Here is a 24,650-nt window from a genome sequence, read left to right on the forward strand (position 1 = left end):
AAATCCCAGGAAAGATTCATAACATCCAACTGTTCATTTTGGTTAGAAATGACAAGCTTTAGAATTAAAAGTGCAGTTCAGGATTTTGGGATGGAGAAGACCAATAAACTGCATCAATTTTAGTTTTTGTTTCTGACTTTGTGCTAATTCTTCATTTATGTGAGCCTTAATTTTTTTCTCTATAAAATGTTAAAATATAATTAAGCACACCTGAATAATGTTATAATGTAATATTACTTCAGTAAAATGTTAAAGGGCAGTAGGAATTAATTGAAAATATAATTTAAAAGATTAGGATAATTTAAATATTTTAAAAAGAACTCTTTAATTTGAATGATAATAAATATAACCATTCAAATAATATAAAAGAATAAATTTTAATTACAAAAAGTTTTGTAACTAAAATTGTATCTTTTCCCATTTTATGTTTTGTATCTTTTAATGCTTAAAAATCTAGTTGATTCACTTAATTGTGTGTGGTTTAACTGCAATCATTAAGAAATAGAAATGAAAAGTTAGACAAATTATTAAAGACCTTCTTATAGAGCTTCTACACTTTATGGATAGAGAAATAGAAACTCAGCAAATATCAATATTGAAAAAATATCTCAATGTTTTAAAGCTCTTTATAACCATCTCCAGTTTGACCCCAAGTACTCCATAAGATCCTTCAAAATCTTGACAAGAATGATCCCTGAGTACAAAATCATAAGTAAATATTGAGCAATGTGCCAATTGGGGAAAATAGAGAGAGAGAAAAAGGGAGAAAGAGAGAAGAAAGAAAGAAAGAAAGAAAGAAAGAAAGAAAGAAAGAAAGAAAGAAAGAAAGAAAGAAAGAAAGAAAGAAAGAAAGAAAGAAAGAAAGAAAGAAAGAAAGAAAGAGAGAGAGAGAGAGAGAGAGAGAGAGAGAGAAAGAAAGAAAGAAAGAAAGAAAGAAAGAAAGAAAGAAAGAAAGAAAGAAAGAAAGAAAGAAAGAAAGAAAGAAAGAAAGAAAGAAAGAAAGAAAGAAAGAAAGAAAGAAAGAGAGAGAAAGAGAGAAAGAAAGAATGAGATAAAAAGAAAGAAAAAGAAAGAAAATGAGAGAAAGAGAGGAAAGAGGGAAGGAAGAAGAGAACGAGGGGGGAGGGAAGAAGGGAAGGGAAAGGAGGAATGAATGGAGGGAGGGAACAAAGGAAAGAGAAGGAGGGAGGGAAGGAAGAAAGAAGGGAAGAAAGGAGGGAGGGGAGGATGGAAGGTAGAAGGGAGGAAAGAAAGGATGGAAGGAAGAAGGGAGGGAAGAAAAGATGGAAGGAAGGAAGAAAGGAGGGAGGAAAGGAGGGTGAGAAGGAAGAAAGGAGGGAAGGAGGAAAGGAAGAAAGAAAAGAGGGAAGGAAGGAAAGAGGGAAGGAAGGAAAGCTCATCATGGTAACTAAAGCTTAAGCTGAACAAGAAGCTAACAAATTTCTTAATTCCTTTAATTTATTAGAGTAATTTATGATGGCAGATGACTTAGATAATCTATAATCTAAGATGACAATAAAATAAATAAATACATAAATAATAAATAAATGTCTTAATGTTCTGAAGTCTTATGCTTCTCGTGTATGCAGCTTCATTGTCATTCTTAATCTTTTTACTACTACTATATAATTAAATGATATATCAGAGCTTTAAAGTAATAAATTATTTAAAATAAATTAAATTGAAATAGCCACCAATTTGAGATATAATTTAACAAATAGTTTGTCTATGTATTAATCCTTCCTCCCATCCTAACATTTTTCAGCACCCTTTATGCCTACATGTATTTACTCATCTATTTATTTACACATCATTGATTAATTCTCCTTTAGTTATGTTCAGTATAAGCTCATAGAAAAGTTCTCTAAATGTATTGCATTCAATTTTATGTGTTTTATCTGATTGGCATATTCTAATCTTGACCAGAATATTGGTAAGAAAGCACAAATAAAATAAAACTTCAAGAGTTCAAATTTTTCATTGCATAGCCATCTTTTTATATATATATAACTTTCTCACATGATTGTACACATTACTCTAACAGATGCTTCTTTGTCCTGTAACTAAAAATCTCTCATAATGTCTCATTACTCAATATATCATCCATCTATCCTTCTTATAGTTGCTTTTGTTCTAACCAACCTCCCTTTAACATAAATCACACCACCATAATATAATATTATTGTCGATAGAATTTGCAGGTCCATGAGATGATCTCTCCAGATATTTGAATACTTTATGATGATGTTCCCTCTCATGTCCAAACTGCACTTCGTATCTAGAAAATGTGATAAGGACAAAGAGGAATAAAACATCACCATTGTTAGAAAATTTATTTAACCTCTACACTGGCTGTGTAATATCTCAAATTCATATTGAAAGAGTTAAAATATTTGAAAATCCAGAGCTAGAGAGATAGTACAGCAAGTAGCACACTTACTTTGCATGTGGCTAACGTGGATTCAATCCCTACCGTCCCATATGGTAGTTCCCCAAGCACTTCCATGAGTAATTCCTGAGCACAGAGCTGGGATTGACTTCTGAATACCACTAAGAATGGTCTCAAAGCCAAAACAAAAACAAATTTGCAAAGCGAAGCTCATGACATGTTGTGCTTCCTCCCTAGTCTTTTCCCATCCCTACAATAGCTCAAATTCCATATTTCGTTTTATATGAATACTTTTCTGATTTTTTGTCATTTGGGGGGTTCTTGGCACATAGTAACATACACTATTCACTAATTAATATTGAACACAACACAACAAGGGCCGGACAGATAGTAAGGTAGTGCCCTGAATGAGGCTGACCCTGGTTTTGATATTGGGCACCACATATAATCTCCTGAAATATTAGTAGAAGTGATTCCTGAGCACAGTTTGAAGAGTGAAGCCTGAGCATCCCCTGTTGTGGCCCCCAAACCGAAAAGAAACCAACAATAAAAATACTTGAAGAGGCTAAGTAGGTCTTATGTTATAAATTTAGCAATCAAGAAATATTATCTTTGACTTTTTGTATTAGCAATACTCAGATCAAATACATGAAAATAAAAGATCCTAATTCTGTCTTAACTACACCAGATGAGTATTAATCCTCATTAAAAAACCTTTTTATTTGCTATAGAATTTTAGTATTTTTAAGGACTGTAGACATATGAGTCAAACAGAAAAGGAATATAAACCAAGACAGATTTAAGATATCTTATCTCAACTCCATATTCTAGATACCCAATCTACTTTATGCCCATATTTATCGGGGTAACACCACTTAAGTCAGTCATCACATTTTAAAACATGTAATTTGGCATCTTTCTTCTTTTCCTGACTCTAGAACTATATTCTTATTGACCAAACTATACTTTTCTAAACATCGATTCCCTTGGTTGTTAATTAGACAGTTAGGAAAATTACTTTTAAGACTTTTTCCAGCTTACATCCTGTGAAATTTAATTTAGCGTGACTGCTAATTAAAAGTGTCATCAAAAAACAATAAATTCAAGCAAGTAATGCTGAAATATCCTTTTTTTTTTCAAACATTTTAAATACACAGAAATTCTGTTTTTATTTACTTATGGGAAGGGAAAAAAACCAATATCTGGAAATTGTTCTTCTGTGTCTAATAAGATTTGAACCCTCCAGTAATAACTTAACGTTGATTCAAGTACAAGCACTTATTGCTTGTTGGAGCTTTTAAGATTAATTTACTATATACAGGGTTTTTTATTTGTTTTTAGAACAGCCATGGACTAAATCTTAACAATTTAATAGATTAAATTGTAATAGAAAATTTTGTGAATAGATTTATTTAGACTGAAAATAGTATAAAATGAAGTAAATAAGGAAATAAAAGATGCAACAAGCTGAACTAGTGATGATGCCTTCCTTAAATTCTCAGACTAACAAGTAATGGTCCCTTTAGGGAGAAAAAGTCACTTCTAGGAAATACAAAGTAGTTTTGCTTAATAGTTTCTTAATTCAAGTAAGATTCCTCATAGATTTATTAACTATGTCTCTTTGAAGACAAAGTATTTTATTCTCCTGACCACCCTCTTGCCTTCTTCAAATCAATGTTCCTACCACTAAATATAAGTTAATAAAAAATTGTTAATTTACTTTCTTAGTAAAAAGTTGCTGACATATTTGAAAAATTGAGCAATGACAGAACAAGAATTACTGCTGCTCTCTTCATTCAGGTAATTCATAGTAAGTATTTCTAATGATTTACTTATCCCTGGATATTGAAGAAAATAATAAGCAATATAATATACCTACAGTAAGTCAAAAATATCATGCTAGTTAATTATGCAAGCTTAAGTTAATATTATATAACAAAAAATACTTGCACCTAAAGTCTAATATCTAGTTACTTTATCTAGGTTCTTTAGTCTAGTTACTTAGAGTACTAAATCAAACCATTTCAAAAGAAACACAGCCGGTTGGCATTTGCCTTGCCTGAGGCCCACCACATTTTATCCTCAATATCCCTATATGATATCCCGAGCCTGCCAGCAGTGATTTCTGAGCACAGAGCCAAAAGTCAGTCCTGAGCTATGCTGAGTGTGGCCAAAACCAAAACCAAAATCTAGCTAAAAGGTTAAGAAGCTCTACTAATAAATCAGCTCCATATATATATATATATATACAATATGATAATAATACTCAGAGACAAGAGAGATGAAGGCCAGAAGCCCGTGATATGAAGCTTACCGCAAAGAATAGTGAGTTAAATTAGAGAAATTGCTGTACTGACAACTACCATCACAATGATAGCGAGGAGAGAGAAATAGAATGCCTGTCCCAAATACAGGCAGAGGGTATGGGGAGAAGGGAAATGGGGGACATGGGTATCAGGAAAGTTGCACTGGTGAAAGGAAGGTATACATTTGATAACTGAAACCCAACTATGAACATTTTTGTAACCACAGTGCTCAAAAAAAGAAATTATTAAAAAGAGAGAAAGATCATTTGGTTAAAAATAAAAGAAATAAACTCCTTAAACTTATGAATGAGTTGGCATTGATTTATCATAATATAGAAAGGAATCATAGAAATAAGAATAGAAAAGAAATCGATACTTATTGAGGAGAGAAATGGTCCCACAAAGAGACTGAAAGAAAATAGGAAGAAGTACAAAAAGTATGCATTAGGAGGTAGAAGGGAGACAGAGAAGATCATGATGGATGTGCTATGTATTTTGCTCACTTTTCACTTTCCTGAAAGCTATTGTATAGAAATGTTTTAAGCCAAAGTTTGACACATTCAGTTTGGCTCTTCAAAATATAGCTTTGGCTGCAACATAAAGTCTAGGCCATAAAACTCTGAAGTGGTAGCAGAAGCAACAATTGAAAGTCACTCCTCATAGTGTATAGGGAGGATACAGAAATAAATTGAGGGGAGCAGGATAAGTGACAAATGACAAGCAATGGGGCATATGTCAGTGGTGTGGGAGAGTGGCATAGAGCCAAATATCTAAACCACAGAATCAATAACACTAAATTCATAAGACTGAAACTTTGACAAACCATTCTGGGTATGGCAACTAGGTAAAGGGAATCTGGAGATACTGGTGGAAAGAAGTTGACTTTGGTGGTAGGATTAGTGCTGGAACACTGTTATGTCCAAAAGTCAACTATGAATTTCTTTGAAATCCACAGTGCTATAATAAGGGTTTATAAAAAAAAAAGGAGAGAAAAATAAACAAAAAACAATGACTATGGGAAAAAAAGAAGTCATTCCTCTCATGAGATAATAATTATTATTGGATCTGAGTGATGGCAGAATGGGGGAGAGAAGTAGAAAGACTGAAGAAATGTGATAAAACCAATAGGCATTCACATTGGCTTATTAAAATACATAAATTCATTGTTTTTATTAAAATAGAACAAGGCATTATCAGACAGGTTCAAGAAAAAAGAATCCCTCAGAGCAAAGCATGCCTTATTCTTCTGTGTAGCCATTGTCCCTATCTCATTGCCTGACCCTTAGTAAGCATTAAACATTTAATATATGTAAAGGAAAAAATATATAAATAGTCTTAAAAATATATTTTACATAAATTTTTAATTTTGACCAAAGTAAGAAAATACAGATTCGAGTAGAATAAAGGAAAAGATACACAGGAGATGGCGGCGCTGTGGCGCTAGAGGTAAGGTCTGCCTTGCCAGCGCTAGCCTAGGACAGACCGCGGTTGGATCCCCCAGCATCCTATATGGTCCCCCAAGCCAGGAGCGACTTCTGAGCGCGTAGCCAGTAGCAAACCATGAGCGTTACCGGGTGTGGCCCCAAAACCAAAATAAAATAAAATAAAATAAAAAGGAGATGATGGCAAGGAAAACTTAAATATGTGGTACAGAGATAATATAATGAGTAGGATGCTTGCGTTGCATAAAAATCATTTGTGTTTGATCCCCAGCACCGCCCTGAGTACCCCAAGAATGATTCCTGAACAGAGCCAGGATTATGCCTAATGAAGTGTCATGCATGACTCCCCCCAAAACAAAAAATTTGCACTTGCTGTGCAGGTTCTACAATCTCTCCCTATTGTTAATTCTTAAACTTCTTAAAACCCTACAATATGTTTGCTATTGTTTGTCCCATTTGCTCTTGTGAAATGAGAAAACAAAGGCACAAAAACCTAAGTGTTTGTTCCAAGATCATAAACAAGAGAATTGGGGAGAAAAGAATCAACGTAGTTCAGTCTCAGACAGACTAAAATAATCATTGCACTAATTGCATCCCATAGGAAAGTCACCAGATTTACATATGAATTAAAGGGTGGAAGGAATTACTGTGCCATAAGAAAGCTCAAAAACTATATTCAAAAAAATGTATTTGTGCTCATCTGTTTATTGCAGTACTATTCACAATAGCCAATACTTGGAAACATCCAAGACAGATGACTGGATAAAAAGACTATGGCACAATGAAATAATACTCTACTCAGTTGTACAAAAAGAAAAAAATCGTGCAATTTTCTGATACATAGATGGATCTGGAAAGTGTCATATTGAGTGAAATTAGTCCAAAGGAAAGAGACAGATATGAATAATGTTTGTCATATGTGGAGTATAAAGAAGCATAGTAAAGAAATAAATATCCAAAGGCAACAGAAGCTGGTCTTCAGTATGAAGGTTTCCACAGGGACGGGACAGAAACATAAAGGATTAGAGAGGGTGAAGATGTAAGGAAGAGGATAGGGTATAGGGAATACTGGACAGTGTTAGAGTGATCTAAACACTCTGGAGGAGAGGATGTACTAGAAACCATTATCAGTATTATAAATGTTGGTACTTAAAATAACTTAATTTTTTTTTAAAGTGTAGGAAAGAATGGGGCCAGAGAGATAGCACAGCAGTAGGGCATTTGCCTTGCATGCAACTGATTCGAGCAGACAGTGGATTGAATCCCGGCATCCCATATGGTCCCCTGTGCCTGCCAGAAGTGACTTCTAAGAGCAGAGCCTGGAGTAACCCCTACATGCCACTGGGTGTGACCCAAAAACCAAAAATAAAGGGCCGGGGGTAGGGAAGGAGAGTTCATGGGGAAGGCCCCTACATGTAGTAGGAAAGGCTATTACCATTTTCACTGAAATTGGATGGATGGTAATGTACCCAACTTATAGATTTACTGCTTTGTAATTCAATGTTACCTCAAAAATAACAATAAATACATGTAAGTTGAAAAAAATGGTTGCAAAGGAGAAATGAAAAGAGATGGAGTGAATATAGAAAAGAGAGTAAAGAGATAAGATTATGAATAAAGAAAACGAACACAAGACAAATGGGAATATTAAGAAAGGTTCAAGTTACACAGAACAGGAAGCATCAAGAAGTCTAGCATTTTAACAGAATGGAGTTGGGAGACAGGCAGTTTTGTTGTGGCATAGAAGTTAATCAGTTTATTGGGCTGTGAGGAAATATTTTCTTATTTACTTACTTGTTACTATCATTATTCCTGTCAACAAGCTTGTGTAAGCAAACACTGCACTCCCCTCTGTCCTAATCAAACTGGTTGTTTTAGTAACATTCCCGAAAATCTGAAAATAGTTTCTTCTGAGATAAATTCACCATCTTAAAGATCAGCCCTCATCATAACCAGAGATGTGTACTTTTGAACTTTTCCTCTCTGGAGTTCTCCCTTGACTATGTATGTGTCTTCTCTGCCTCTACCTCTGTGTCTGTACCTCTGTCTCTGTCTTTCTCTCCACTCATATTTCACTAAGTAGATTTTTCTAATTATAACTATTTTACTTTTTTTAAATTTCTTGGCATGAAATTAAAAAATGTGTAAATTCTACAGTAACCTGTTTTGCCACTAAAAGCTGTGTAACTTTGGACAAATTACCTTGTTTCATAATATCACTTTTTATCTATCTAATGAAAAACTCACACCAAACAAAATCTCAAGACAATTTTGAGATTTAAAAGCATCACTAATGTAAAATACTAAGCACTGTTCCTGATAAATAACACATCTTCCACAAGTTGTTGTCATTCTAATGGGAACTGTCAGAAAAATATAGACCATTTATACTGTGGTTATTAGGTGGAGAAAAACAGACCCAAGGGAAGAAAAAGCTTACAACCCTTGGGAGACCATGGATATAGGCTTTTGATATATTTGATAAGGAAATAACTCCTTGTATGGAAATATCAAATAAATTGCTTTCTAACGAGTTTTTGAGTACAGAAAAAAATTTTAGGTTGTGGTGTTAATGTGTATGGAGGTGAGATGGAGAGTGAATATTATTTCAGACAAAGAAGCCTTTATGTTTTTCAAGTTTGCTTTTGGTAAGACAAAACAAGCATTCTTGCATCAATGAATGATATTTAATTGTTTCAACACAAGTCGAAAAAAAGTTGTTTAAGCTAAAAACTAAACTAAAGTATATGTGGTTAGCATCTACAAATAAAAAAACATTTAGTTTATATACACAATATACTATACCAGCTATAATATGAATGGAATTAGAGAGACTTAAATGAAATAAATCAGAAGGAGAAAGGTAAATACTAACAGCTGATTTTATTTACAGGTATGTATATAAATAAAAATAGCAAGTAAGTGGACAAGTACATTGAAAATAAAACTGAAGTTTAAAAACCAAGGTTATCCAGTGGACGTAGAGATGGTCGAGTGGAGCTGGAAGGTCTTGGGGACTGAGGAATTTGGTTATAGATACAGAGATAGTAGTGATTGTATGGTTACATCATAACCTAAAGCTTGTAAACATTTATGCTTTTGTGGCAATTTTACTTCAACCGATTATTTATTTATTTAAGCTAATATGTTTTACCCTCCTGTCAATGATAGGGTTTTATGCATACAGCATTCCAACACACGCCCTCCACCAGAGTAATTGCTTCCTTTATTATTTCAGGACTTCTCCAATAATCCCCTCATATCTACATCTTTTTTTTTTTTTTTTTGTGGTTTTTGGGTCACACCCGGCAGTGCTCAGGGGTTATTCCTGGCTCCAGGCTCAGAAATTGCTCCTGGCAGACACGGGGGACCATATGGGGCGCCAGGATTCAAACTGATGACCTCCTGCATGAAAGGCAAACAGCTTACCTCCATGCTATCTCTCCGGCCCCCCATATCTACATCTAACCACCATGATTATCTCAGTTCTGTAAACCAGTTCTCAGGTTATATTGCTTGGCTATTTGTTATTCTCTTACTATGTTTCTTTATATCCTACACAGGAGAGCAAGATCATTATCTGTAACCTTCTGGCTCACTTAACTCAGTGGTGTCCTTCAGTTCGATCTATGTGTGTCAAATTGCTTTAATATGTTTCTTTTCTTATAATGGTGTATATCAGAGTTTTATTATACAGCACATATATTATAGCTTATTTATCTAGTATGTTTTTGGACATGTTAGTTATTTCCATATTAGGCTATGTGGATAGCACTGTGATTATCATAGACAGAAATGTCTTTTCTAAATAGTCATTTTGGGTCCTTAGGGTAAATACCCAGAAGTGGAATTTCTAAATCATACTAAAGCTCAATTCTTAGTTTTTTGATAAATGACAATATTATTTTCCAAAATCAATAGGAAGAGCTTTTTCTCCACATCCACACCAATACTAATTCTTTTTCTTTTAATGGGTGAGTCTCGACTGTGTGAAATATCTCACACTTGTTTTGCTTTGTATTCTATTATTCTATAATATTCTGTAGTTTAAAAGCTTCTCAATTTGATATGACCCCACCTTTGCTTCTGTTTGCTTGGAGGATGGCATTGAATCATTGAAGATGCCTGTAGATTCAATGTCATGAGGGTTTCAGCAGATATATATATATAATATATGTATTTTATTAATTATTAATTATATATGATATAATATAGATTATTTTATATTTTATATTATATTTATTATATATTATTTTAAAAACATTATATATTATATTTTATGTTTAAATATAATATTATAAATAATATTAATTATATATAATATATAATAATATAATTTAAATATATATTTAAATTTTGTGTGCTCAATAAATTTTCTAGAAGATTATAAATTCCAAAAGTATACCAAATTTTCTATGCTGTCCTGCTTTTTCATCAGGTCCTTTTACAGTGCCCAACACATAGGAGTTCATTAAACTGATAGAATATCCATAATAACTTGAATTTTCTCTTTTGTTTAGACACAGTGATTTACAACACTGTTAATTTTAAAATATCATACATACAATGATCTAACACCACAAACTCTGTTAGAGAGTGCCTCCTTCAACCCACCCTGCTACCCTTCTCTCTACTGGTAAACTCAGTTCTATAGACCTGTCCTCAGACCCCGCTGTCTTTGATAATTTATTTCCTTACTATTTTTCTTTATGCAATTTTCTTCTAACTCTAGGTGGAACAGAAAACTTATTCATTCCTATTGAAATGTGCATTGAGAATCACATTAGTGAACTAAACTCTCAGTGATTTTCTGTGGTGAAAATATAAATTTTGATCTGAGAGTTGAATATGTGATTCTAAGATTGAGCCTGGCACTATAGGAAGGCTAATGAAGGAGTTCTCTATTTTGCTTAGTTTGTGGAAACAAAACTTAAACAGTCTCATTTTTTTCCCGAAAGAGTCTAATAGTAACTGTGTAATTTTCTAAATGCTGGGACTTTAAGTTGGAAATTTGACATTTTTTTTTAAAGTTTTCACATGTGTTTCTTACTGAATCTACAAAGCAATTCCAGCATGTGAATAGACTGATAGATTCATTTAGGCCTAAAATAGGGTGCATACAAAAATATCACTGCCAGGAAATCAAGCATGCAAAAAGCTAAAATAATAATGATCAGAGATGGATGGAGAGACTGACAGCATTATTACCATGCTAATACTCCAAATAAGGAAAGTGAAGCTCAACCAAATTTAGTGATTTGCCCAAGGACTATTAATAACTGCTGTCAGTTGAACTTGTACCCAAATCCTCTGACTTCTACACATATCCTACAACATTAAAGTGTTTTGTAATAATTTCATTGAAATAGTTTATTTAGTATCAAATTGCCATGCTCTACATTAATATACTAAATAAAAAGTTTGAGAAAATGTGTTTTGGTGAATATTTTATTAAAATGACATTTTAATTTTATAGTTTGCTATTGAGATAATTACTAGTAATTATGTGTTTAAAAATCAAATTGGTATTGAAAGGCCTCACTGAGGAATTTCACATTTACTTTGCCTTTGTTGCCCCATTCCAAAATCAGTGGAGGCATTCATTTATTACTGTGCAATTTAAGTCAAGTGAAATCTAAAACTGGGGTCATGGCAAAATCTTTCAGTATTTTAGAAGAGAAAAATGCTTAATAAAAAGTTCATAAATAAAAAATTATTTCATGGGCCCGGAGAGATAGCACAGCGGTGTTTACCTTGCAATCAATGGATCCAGGACCAAAGGTGGTTGGTTCGAATCCCGGTGTCCCATATGGTCCCCCTGTGCCTGCCAGGAGCTATTTCTGAGCAGACAGCTAGGAGTAACCCCTGAGCACCACCAGGTGTGGCCCCCAAAAAATTATTTCATATTTAGATCATCACCAACTCCTAAATCTTTACAATATTTCACCAAATTTAAATAATTTATAAATATTATTTTGTCTTTCAGTGTGACTACATTCTAACATATGCTTTGTAAATTCCCAAAAATGTATCAGTCCAAAAGAAATCTTCATGCTATTGTTTTTTGTTTGTCTCAAAAAAAATTTAGAAAGATTGATATCCTTAAAAGAAATAACTAAATAAATCTGAAACCAAGGCTTTAAGTAATTCTGCTTCCTTGGAAATATGTACAAACGTGTTTTATGCAATAGCCATTAGCATGTGATAATTTGACATTTTATTATGCAATGGTGAGTATAGATATATCCTTTTGTGTAAGGTCACTTAAAGGTGACCTTTTTTTTTTAGTATTTTTAGTATTGTTAATAACCAAACTTCATTTAATAAACATTTTAATAATTTATTTTATTTTAACTAGAAATTTTTTTCTAGTAAGCAAAATGAAAAAAAAGCTCTAATAGCGATCCCATTATAACTTAGCTTTGAACAACCGAAATACAAAGGGCATTTCAAGCAAACAAAAATGGAAAGAACAACAAAGGACATTTCAAAATAAATGCAATTATCTATCATTTTAGGCCTATGATTGTTTGAGATAACTACTAGTAAGAAATAATGAAAGTAGGATGTCCACAAAAAGCATAATTGAAAAACCACTTATACAATTCCAAAATTAAAATAAAGACATGACGTTTGGGACGAGAAGGTCAGTGAGTCAAAAAAAAATTATATAGGTAATGCTGACAAAACAAAAAGCAAATGTGTTACAGTGATTACAGTGCTTGCATTATATGTGATTGACTTGAGTTGATCTCCAGTGATGCATATGATTCCTTCAAGAAAAATAACTAAGGAATATTGAAAGAAAAGAAGTACTTGTTCCACAGAGAACAAAGGGTTTAAGAGAATGGGGAAAAAATGAGAAAAGAGAAAAGCAAGATACATGTTCAAGGGAGAACACAGGCATGGAAAGAAAGCCTATAAAATTTTTTTTTATTTGCCTCATCTTTTCTTCCCATATAACTCCAACTTTGTCTTTCTTCATGGCATGTTTTATGCTCCTGTTAGAATATCAGTAACCCAGTTTGCAATTCCTTGATGCTAAGTGTTTGATCTTCCATCTTTTAATGCTTTTCTGAATTTATAGGTTAGTCAGAGCGTGGTGTTAAAATATCATGCACTGACACAATATTTTTGGGTCTAGAACTGGTTGTCTCTACCTCCCTCATTTTAGGAGCCCTGATTTGGGGAGAGAAATCTATACTCTTCAGTGCCATATAGAAGACTCAACATTCTGAATTAGAAGGGCTACTTTTGACTTTAATTTTTGTTATAAAATGCTTCAATCTAGTTTTTTCAGTGAGCTTTATGTGCTTTCTTCTACTTCCCATGTCCTTTTGTCTTTAGGAGAAAGCAGTGATGACGAGGAAAAAGAATATTGATGTTGGGGTTCAATATAGATAGGTTCTTATCCCACAAGTATAGAGATTAGCCTCGGATTCCCTAGCCTCAGTCTCTTGTACTCTAGAATAAATATCATATCTTGTTACTATAGCAATGACATTTGTTATAGTATAATGAAGTTCTCACCAATTTCTACCTCCTATCCTTGTGGAGATCTGAGACTGAAGCTGTTAGGCTGACTTTGGAAAGTAGGGTGCGGGGGAGATAAAGACCAGTATTTGAGCAAGTGCTTTACATCTCTTAGCTGTTATCTAGGTTTCAAATGTTGTATTTTTTTTCCTTTTTTCTTTATATTTTTTTCTCCCCTCTATAGCAAAACTAATTTCCTTTCCCCCTCCCTTCTTTGCTAAATTTTAATGCTTTCCATGTATATTTATTGTTTAGTCCTGTTCTAGTTTGCTCTTAATTTGGGGCTATACCTGATAGTGTGTGGGTTACTTCTTTTCAGTTCTGGCACTTCTCAGGGACCATGTGCTATGAGGAATCCATCAAGCCTAGAGTCCCTGCATAATAAAAGTATTCTCCAGGCATTTGAACTGTCTCCCAAGCTCCAGAATTTATTTTTAATTACATTTAGAAATTCAATTTAATTTTTCGTAAGAAGCAATATTGTAAACAGTGGTTTTGTTTCAGGACAAAAATCCTACAAGGAGAAATACATTTAATCCCCACATTAATGGGATTTTTTTTTTAACAAAGTTCAATACCATAGTGATAGAAAAACAGTATTTAGTAGAAAGTAGCTCTTTTTTTTTTCTAAAAAATTTAAAATGTAGTTCATAGGAATTTTTAAATGAATGCTCATGAGCTTTAGTGATTAAAGTGTTTTAAATTATGGTTAATGAATCCCCCTTATACATAAAGACTTCATTGAGAATACCATTTAATTACTATATTTATGTGTTTTGTTTAGGGTCACAAATGGAATAAGTGAGAATAAGACTTTTCAGTTTTGTTTAAAAAAACCAAATGTGTTCACCTTGGAACAATATTTTATACTTAGTGATCTTTTTCTTTTATTTCCTGTAAACTTAGGAGATACTTTCTTGTCTTCTTATTAACTAATTTATTTTTTTCTTAAAAACAAAAACATAGGGCCGGAGAGATGGCATGGAAGTAGGGTGTTTGTCTTGCATGCAGAAGGATGGTAGTTCAAGTCACAGCATCCCATATGGTCCTCTGAGCCTGCCAGGAGTGATTTCTGAGCAGGAATAATCCCTGAGCACCACCCGGTGTGACCCTCCCCCCAAATCCCATAAATGTACTTGAACTTTATTTGGTTACTTTGTGATTATTGATAACATAAACTATTTGGATTGTTGATATTATTGATAACATAAACTATTTGGAACGCATTATAGTTTTCTCTGAGCTGTTAACTATTTTTTCACAATTTGTTTTCTCATTGCAATTCTATATGCTTATCTTTTTAGATTATAAAAAATACAAAACCTGAATTTAACAAGATATTTTTTTGCAAGCCACAAAGGTGATTTTTATTCTGGCGCCAAGGTCAGTGCCAAGAGTTGAAACTCAAAGCAGAGACCCCGAACCATCACTTAAGCAGAATTTTATAGAGCACTTTTTCAAAGGGACAGCATATCTCACGGACATAGTTGTGCATTCCGTTTGTTACTTATTACTTAGGAGAACAGCACAACTCAGTTAAACAAAGAAACAATCATTAAAACTTAACAGGGGGGTTGGCAGGCCTCCACCATGCCAGAGGCCTTCCCAACCAGGTCTAGGGGGTGTGGGAGACTTGGGTAACCCCAGCACCCCTCCACCGCCTTGCTCCAGATCTCCAGGGCTTCCCCGGGCCACATGCCCAGGCAACCAGCGAGGTGGGTCCTTTGGCGGAGCTTGAAGGTACCCTAGGCTTTCCCCCATTCCCCATTCAGCTCCTTAGGGAGGGCCTGGGTAGGACTCTGAACTTCCAGCCTCCCAGCTTCCTGAAGGATCTCTTTCCTTCCTGGGAGCCGGGAGTCTAGCAGCATGCCAGAGGCCTTCTCAACCAGGCCTACGGGGGGTGCGGGACTGGGTAACCCCAGCACCCCTCCACCGCCTTGCTCCAGATCTCCAGGGCTTCCCCGGGCCACATGCCTGGGCAAGCCAGCGTGTTGGGTCCCTTGGCAGAGCCTGAAGGCACCCTAGGCTTTCCCCCATTCCCCACTTGGCTCCTTCCATTTTTTATTTTCACTAAAAGTTCGTACAACTGTCTGTTCTTGATACCATCCATTTCCCCCCTCAATTTATGAGCTAAATAAGATGTTTCAAGTTATGTGGTTCTGTTGGAGATAAAAAAGAAAAGAAAAAAAAACCTGGGAGGAGTCCGTCTAGGTATTTTGGGGGTCACACCTAACTGTTCTCAGGGCTTACTCCTGTCTCTGAATCATTCCTGGTGGAACTTAAAAGACCATATGGGGTACCAGGGATCAAACCCAGATCAGCCATATGCAAAAAGTGAACTAACTTTCTGTTCCCTACATGGTCATAAATATATATACACAAACACACACACACACACACACACACACACACACACACACACACACATATATATATATATATCTGCATCTTGAAAATGAGTTGCAACATGTGGAGAGGCTGATGCGGATCATCAAGTTTATTATAAACAGAAATAAAAATAAATGATAAAATCGTTCTATGGAGCAAAAGAAAGCTTCCTCTTTATATCATCACAAATTGTTCACTTGGTCCAGAAGCTAAAAAAATAATCACAGTGAATGTGAAAAAAGTAGATAACAACAAACATTTATTTGCATTATTGTTAAAAAAGATCTAAATATAAATATTACTTAGTTCTCACAGACTTTAGAACATTTTTATTGTGATTGTGTGCACATAAAATGAAATTTCAAACAAAAGCCAGAGAGAGAGTATAGCAGGTTAGGCACATGCCTTACATATGGCCCACCTGGGGTTAATTTCTGGCTCCTCATATATTCCCCAGAGCATGCCAGAATAAATTCTTGAGTGCAAAGCCAAGAGTCTTGGGGCTACCATATGTGGTCCAAAACGGAATAATTTGAATTTTAAACAAGTCATGCAATTAAATGGCAATAGTGTTTCTGTGACTCAATGATTCATTTGTAATTCTATATCCTTGGGAGAGACCAATAATCATATCTCAACCACCACTCTTATCTATTATCACTTCTTTCAAAGGTGTTTGTGGTACTACATGGTACTTAGGTGTTTAAGATATTACAACTGATATATTCATGGATTTGATACCACATTGTTGTTGTTATTGTTTTCAAAGACTTATCCACTGCTACTAAGCCCTGGGACTATAGACCTCTTCTTTGCTCCAAATAAAAGCACTTTTCTTAAATCTGTCAAGATGTAGCTTAATAAAATGCACACTAACTATCTGAACATTTGAAGACAGAGAGTAGTGATTATGGGTGAAAACTGGATATAAAAAGAAAGCAGATTATTACTGAAGGGAGTGAGGATTTATGCATGTCATTTATTTTAAATGGAACTTTGATTAAGAAGAGATAAAAAGATGTCTGAAAAGGTCAGGAAAAATAAAATTGTAGCAGTCTTGATTTTCAACTTAATGGACGAAATCTGGGATATCACAAATGGAAATAGTCTGTAAACCTCTTTGTACTAAAAGCATCTAACAAATGCCATAGAAACTATATGGGACTTACTAGGAATGGCACATTACTTAATGAATTATATTTCAATTAAATAATGGCACATGTATATAGACAGCACTGCTAAGATAAAATAGTACCTCATTTTTTGTACAGAAAACAAGGACTTCTATAAAAGGAAAAATTGATCAGAATCAAATAAAAAACTAGAGATGAGTGAATTTTATTGTTAGTAAATACCTAATAACTTTGCAGTAACAAATGTGCGATTTTAAATATAGTGAATCAATCATTTAGTCACTATAAAGTAAATATTTGGGGGAAAAAATCTCTGTGAAGAGCAGTAGAAAGATGTTAAACAGAGTCAGGGGAAGTGTTTCAACTGCTTTCCAGATTTGTGATCTCTTAAAAATTTTAGCTTCTCTGGCCTTTAAAATTATCTTCTTTTAAAAGAAATTAATAATACCTTCTTTATAGGTAATGTTGACTCATGTATTATAGTTATAATTTTGACTCATTTTGTAAATATTACTACCAAAACAAATGGTGTATGGACCAGAAAGTTAGTAGAGGGATTAGGCCTCTGGTCTTGCATTGAGATGGTGCCAGTTCATCCCCAGTACTTCGTATGATCTCCTGTGCACCATTTGAGCACGTAGTCCAGAGTAAGTCCTGAGTACCAGTTGTTGTACCAAAAATATAATGGAGATAAGAAAGAAACAAATGATGTAATGTACTTCCATACTGTTGTTAAATGATTCCTATATGTAAGCCCCAGGAGTCTGAATGTCATCATTTTAGAGATGAAGAAACCAAGACATACAATTTAAATAACTTGATTATGACCACACAGAAGGAAAATGTGAAGGCTTTGGTATAAATTCTGGTTAGAGTTAGTGCCTGTTGAGAAACATACACACATTGTCTGGTAAGATGGTGCCTATTTTAATATATTTGCAGAAGTTAGCACTCCCAGTGATTTGCTTGTTCGTTTATCAGTAATAGTCTTCCTTTTCTTGTACAAAACTCAGCTTTGTACGAGCAAAAACTTTGCTTTATATTTTGTTCACTAGCCACCATAAAACCAGTCACAAAGTACCTATGTACTCGAGTATAAGCCGACCTGAGTGTAAGATGACCCCCCTAATTTTACACTAAAAGCTGGGAAATTTTAGTTGTTTTTTGGTTTTTTTGGTTTTTGGTTTTTGGGCCACACCCGGCGGTGCTCAGGGGTTACTCCTGGCTGTCTGCTCAGAAATAGCTCCTGGCAGGCACAGGGGACCATATGGGACACCGGGATTCGAACCAACCACCTTTGGTCCTGGATCGGCTGGATTGGCTGCTTGCAAGGCAAACGCCGCTGTGCTATCTCTCTGGGCCCTAGGGAAAATTTAGTGATTCAAGTATAAACCAAAGTGGAAAATGCAGCAGCCACTGTTAAATTTTAAAAATAAAAATATATACCCAAAACAATTACAATAATTGAGGAAATGTTTTTCAATAGTAATAAAAATATATACCCAAAACTTTAAATAAAGTGCAGAAAACTGTAGTTTAACAGGTAATCAAGCTAAATTACAAAGGTTAAAATTCTTCAAAACTAGATTCCTCCTCCTCATCATCTGTATGTCCAAACAGAGCTTCAGCTGTATCTGATGTGAGGGTATCAGCATAGACATTGTCATCATCACTGAGTTCGCAAATATCATTATCACTGCTGCTGATCTCATACAAAGCGCAGAATATTAGAATATTGTGGGTTAAATAGTTCAGTGGCATACAGTTCCGTTCAGTCACCGACAAATTCACCTCAGCCATGACTTGTGGACTGAGCTGAAGCACTGTCCCCTCCAGCAGACAGCAGAAGACAATTGGAGACTACATGCATTTGATTCGATTCAAACACAGCAAATCAAATAACCTGTATGACCTGAGTATAAATCAAGTTCAGGTTTTTTAGCACAAATTTTGTAGGTAGGTACTCAAAAACATAATTGACTTATATATGTATTTATTATTAAGAAGAAATAATGCTGAGAAACACTAAAAATATTAAAGAATTAAGAATAAATGGAAATGGGGCCAGGGAGATAGCTCAGATAGTACTGAAGTACATATTTTGTATGTGGGAGCCCTGGCATCACATGTTTCTCCAAGCACCACCAACTGTGACCCCCTTCCAAATTAAATTAAAATAATGTACAAATTTAAGATTCTATGAAATAATATTGAGAAATATTACTGCTGGTAATTAATCAGAAACACTAGCAAAAATTAACAATGACTAATTATCAAAAAATAGACTTGGCAAAAATCAAAGCAGATACATTTTCACTCAGTTGTTAATAATAGAAGCAAAGACAAGCACAGTCCCTTATTTTACCAGACAATAAGGAACACAGTAGAATCTAACATTACAATAGAGCACAAAATATGTATGTAATACAAATGACTTGTCTAAAAACTCATTATAAAGAGATGCATTGATTGAAAAACTCAAATATTAATGTTCATATATATTATAAGGTTAAATATTTGACATTAGTGTTTGCCAACTTCCAAATGAATGAACAATAGATCAAGGAAATAAAATGGATATTGAATGTTTTTAGGTGCTGTCAAGATTTTGCACTACCTACTTTATATTTATTATCCCCAGCTACAACCCCCAAAAATGTACCCTCTTACTTCATTGTGTGTATGTGAGCCAAATGCCTAATGCTTTTTGCTTTTCATAGTAAGATAAGGCAACACTCCCCTATTTCTATTTATTCAGTTGTAGAAAAACAGTCATACACATCTATGGTTCCTCTTTTGTTCTAGCAGTTTTTACGACACTGGGCACAAGGAGTCTGCATATTTAAAGCCTAATAAGGCAAAAACTTGCTACCATTTTTGTCTGAGATTTCTATGTACTGGTCCCCAATTTATATTGGGGAAACTCCTTTAAAACTGTGCTTGCTTCAGCAGCACATACACTAAAATTGGAATGATACAGAAATTAGCATGGTTCTTTTGCAAGGATGACACACAAATTTGTAAAGTGTTCTATATTTTTAAATAAAACAAAAACAAAAAAAACCCTGTGATTTAGGGATCTGAGCGATAGCACAGCGGTAAGGCATTTACCTTGCACGCGGCCAACACAGGACAGCAGCCGGTACGAATTCCGGGATCCCATATGGTCCCCTGCTGAGCCTGCCAGGAGCGATTTCTTAATGCAGAGCCAGGAGTAATCCGAGCAACTGAGTAACCTGAGCATCGCCGAGTGTGACCCAGAAACTAAAATAATAGTAATAATAATAATATAAAATAAAACTGTGCTTTAGAACTGAAGACATATGAGTGGCACTTACTGGAACCTAGATCCTATCAAGCTACAACATGTGACTACCGTTCAAAGCCAATCCCAAAATAAAAATCCTTTTTCAATACAAATATAAAATAACAATGCAGAAGGTAGAATGATAATACAGTAGGCAAAGCACTTGCATTGCATGAAGCCAACCTAGGTTTGATCTCAGGCATCCCTTGTGGTCATGAGGAAGAGTAATTTCGTAGTACAGAGCCAGGAGTAACTCCTGAGACAGCCAGGTGTAGCCCCCCAAGAACAAAAAAATAAATAATAAAATAATAATGTAAAGTCATCACTAATGTACTAATAATATGAAATTATTTTAAAGATACGTAACTGAGAACAAGGTTTATAAAACAAATCTGCTACCTTAAGTATTTCTATTAAATTCTTTATTTTGCAGTAATTTTTACAATGCTATTTTTTTTTCTGTATCCTATTAAGATGTTAATTTTATATCCCAGGAGTTTGAGGGGAAAATAGAAATGTTAAAATTGTTTTAAATTTTTCATAGAATAATTAGGTTATTTGTAACTGAAAATTTCCCTAGAGAAAGCATCCTTTGGGTAATTTTTTTCCCTCTAAAACCTTGGGCAAAAAAAAAAAAATGTCAGCATATTTTCTACAACCTGGGCGTGCACAACCTGTGTGTGGCAAGGGTGAAGAGACTTTCTAATGTTAATATGTACTTTTTGGTAAAGCTTTGAATGGTCTAGAATATTGGATCATGTTCAGTCAAATCCAGGGTGTATATCTTCCTGTCTGCTAACCTTCCACAGTGCAAGGTTATTAGTCTAACTTCTTTCAGTTTTAGGTAAAGCTTTATCTCTCCTCAAACCTACGTCATTGCAGATACTGGATTACAGCCCATTATAAATATTAGCTAAAACCTTTAAATTCTGGAGCCAACTTCATGGATTTCATTTTGGACTATTTGAAATACAAATGAATGCAAGAAGGAAGTTATTATGGAGCAAACATTATTTACATAATTTATTAAAAGTTTAGTCCCAAGTTTCAGTAATTATTGCTAAAATGATACTTAGGTTACATCAGATAACCAACAGAAACAGATTAGTGCTTGTATATACTACAAATAAATTGATATACTTAGGTCTCAAACAGGCAGTCATGGGACACTTTTTTAAATTATACAAGGTTACTCAGAAAACCAGCCTGATGGACAGGAAGGGAAGAAAAAATATTCCAAACCATATCATTTTAAAACATCTAATAAGATGCCACATATTAATTCTTAATTTCTGTCCTTAGGTTTATCATTGTCATTACATGAAAATGTGTAATAGCCTCCAGAACTCAGAACATAGTTTAAAAAGATTTATTTTCTAAAATCTCCAGAACAAAATTTAAGATCTCCAGAGCAAAATGTAGGATGATGATAGCTTAATGCCACTTGGCCCATGAATTTGCTAGAAAGACACTGAAACTTGAGTAGGATGGCTTGGCCACAATATGGTCCTCCCTGAAAGAAGATTTGTTAAAACTACTACATCTGAGGTTCTATATGAAGTGTTGAGTTACAAGAATTAAAAAAAAAAAAACTCCACTTCTGACTTTCAAAATTCTAGTAGGAAATGCACATTAGGCAACTCAGACTGGAAAGTGTCTTCTAAGGCACGCTTTCCTATTCAATTGGAAAGAGTTTGAGAATGGTTGGAAATAGAAGCTTGGGACTTGGGAGGAGAATTAGCACAATTTAAACAGAATGAACAACTTGTTTCAGCAAAGAGGAGGTAAAGCATCCTTGTTCCAGAGACTGCCATTATTCAATATAATTTTAAATTAAGGTGGAAGTAGAAAATTGAACAAATATCAGTCATGGTGTTAGCAGAAAACATCAAACAGCATATAGAATTAAAATGAATAATTTTAGGAGAATTTAATATAGTGGTTATTTATCAAGGAATAGGCAAGGTAAATTAAAATACAAGAGATAAGGACAATTTACCCATAGGAAGCTATTACTTCTTTTTGAAGGGAGAGGCAAAGTGAGGTTGCAAATAGTTGAATCCACAGGGAAAGCTTCATCAGATACAAGCAAGCGATTGCAGTGAGAAACCTAGTATAACAAATGTTCACCTCTTCTTGTTTTCATCTCTGTGTTCTGCTAGTGTTCTCTTTTTGTCATGCTCACCCAGGAGCCGTATGTCTGTCATTCCTAGGCACTGACCTTCACAAGGTGAAGCAGCATAGGTAACTGAAAGGCTAATAAATAAAATTATACCTCAAGTCTAAAGAAGAAAAATTTGACTGCCCTGAAAAGCCTTACATTCTATATTTAGAGATTTTTTTCCCTTTTATTCATAGGTCAATTAGGAACATTCAATACATACTAAACAAAGGAGTTTTTCAAAAGTTCAACAGTGCATTTCATGGGAGAAAGAGGTAGAGCCAGCTCTAAAGCAGTACTGATATTGTCCAGCTAAGTGGTATTAGAGTTTGCCTTTTAAGCAATTTTATTGTCACTGTCTTTTGTTTATGACAGTAAACAGAAAACATTCCTGCATAAAACAGCATGTCCCCTTTGACTTCTTAAAAATCACAAGCCAGAAGCTACAGAACCAGGGGTTAAGACACTGACTTTGCTTTTGACAAATCATGATTGCACACCATCTAGTCCCCAAATACCACCAGAGAAGACCGAACACTGAGTCAAGAATAATCACTGAGCGTTATTGGGTGTGGCCCAAAAACAAAATTAACAAAAATCACAAGCCACAGAAGTCCTCCCAAGATGATTTAATGAATGCATCAGAAATGTAAAAAAAATTTTTTTAATGCTTTACCTGTGAATTCTGAGATCTAGGCCAGAGCTGGACTGAGGTTGTAGTTCTTTATGTTTGTTTGTTTTATGGTCACACTCAGTGGTGCTCAAGCACTGCTTTGAGCATGTTGGTAGGATGTTTCTCTTTGTGGTGCTTAGGGAATCAAGTGGTGTGGGCATGAAATCCTGGTCTCTCATATGCAAAAAAAATAAATAAATAAAATAAAAAAATCTGTCCTTGAGTAACCTTTATATATTCTAATTCAGTGAAGAACTGAAGTTTGCTGGCTCACCTCAGCTGACAATATAAACTGTACTGCCTGAATATCTGTTTGTTTTATTTCTAATTTTTTCTCTCTACCATTCCATTTGTGTTATAGGAACACATATTTAAAGTTGTGCTACAAGCACAACTGAAAACCACATAAGTTTTGTGGCTCACACTGACAGTGCCTTCAGGATCAAATTTGTGACTTCATGCTTTCAAGGCAGGTGCTTTACCACAGATGCCATTTCATAATTTTGTGATAACAGGAGGCTTTCTAAGAGAAAGAAAGAAATCACTACTCAAAGAAACAGACTATGACAGGATATCACATGAGTGTTACTTGTTGAACAAAAAATCCAGGGAGGCCCACTGGAAATTGAAGTCCTACAACCAAAAAATCAATTATAAAGCAGCTGGGAAGCAAAGCATTTACTGACAGCTCCAAAATCACAGTGTGCTAATTAAATGAAAGTCCAGGAGGTCAAATTAATTTTGAAAAGAGCTTTTGATGTCCATATCTGGCATTGATATTCTCTTGCTGCTTTCAACATGTACTTGCTCTCTCCAACCTGGAGTAAATCCTCACACATGCACTTTAATTTGGACTGTGACCTCTACCATTTACTCAACTAAGACTAACCTCTCATTTTTCAATAACCTCATACAACCTGTATTTCTAGAACTGTTTAATATTTCTTCAGTAAATTCTTTAAATTAATTATCTATCTTTGAAACTATCACTATACTTATAGACACATATAGCATCATACATACTGACATACAAACATTTTTAATTTTCATTTTGTGATATGGTGCTCTTATGCTCATTATGTATGTTATGCTGCATTAACTTAAAATCTTAAAAACATATATCATATTTTAAACATAAGAACACACTCAGTTTTTAGTAGCATAAAGCAGTTTGTAGTCGTCTGCAGAGTGTGCAATATACATTAAAGATGCAAGGTATGAATTAGTAAAATATTTACTTGTATTATTCCTTATATGCAATGCATTTATCTTAGCAGTCTCTGTTTAAAACTTTTTTGTTTTGGGGCCAAAGCTGTGG

At 34.4% G+C, this 24,650-nt stretch overlaps 1 protein-coding gene and 1 non-coding gene across 16 annotated transcripts in view; both read left to right on the forward strand.

The window, feature by feature from the left end:
• The window catches only part of DLG2 (discs large MAGUK scaffold protein 2), a 2,242,830-nt gene that overhangs the window by 1,943,373 nt on the left and 274,807 nt on the right, over positions 1–24,650 (forward strand). The gene's annotated exons all lie outside the window — the stretch shown is intronic.
• On the forward strand, positions 20,128–20,231 carry LOC126019960 (U6 spliceosomal RNA). The gene has a single exon (XR_007499561.1). It is a non-coding gene; the product is annotated as a U6 spliceosomal RNA (small nuclear RNA).

Source organism: Suncus etruscus, chromosome 9 (assembly GCF_024139225.1).
Source record: "Suncus etruscus isolate mSunEtr1 chromosome 9, mSunEtr1.pri.cur, whole genome shotgun sequence".
Taxonomy (NCBI): Eukaryota; Metazoa; Chordata; class Mammalia; order Eulipotyphla; family Soricidae; genus Suncus; species Suncus etruscus.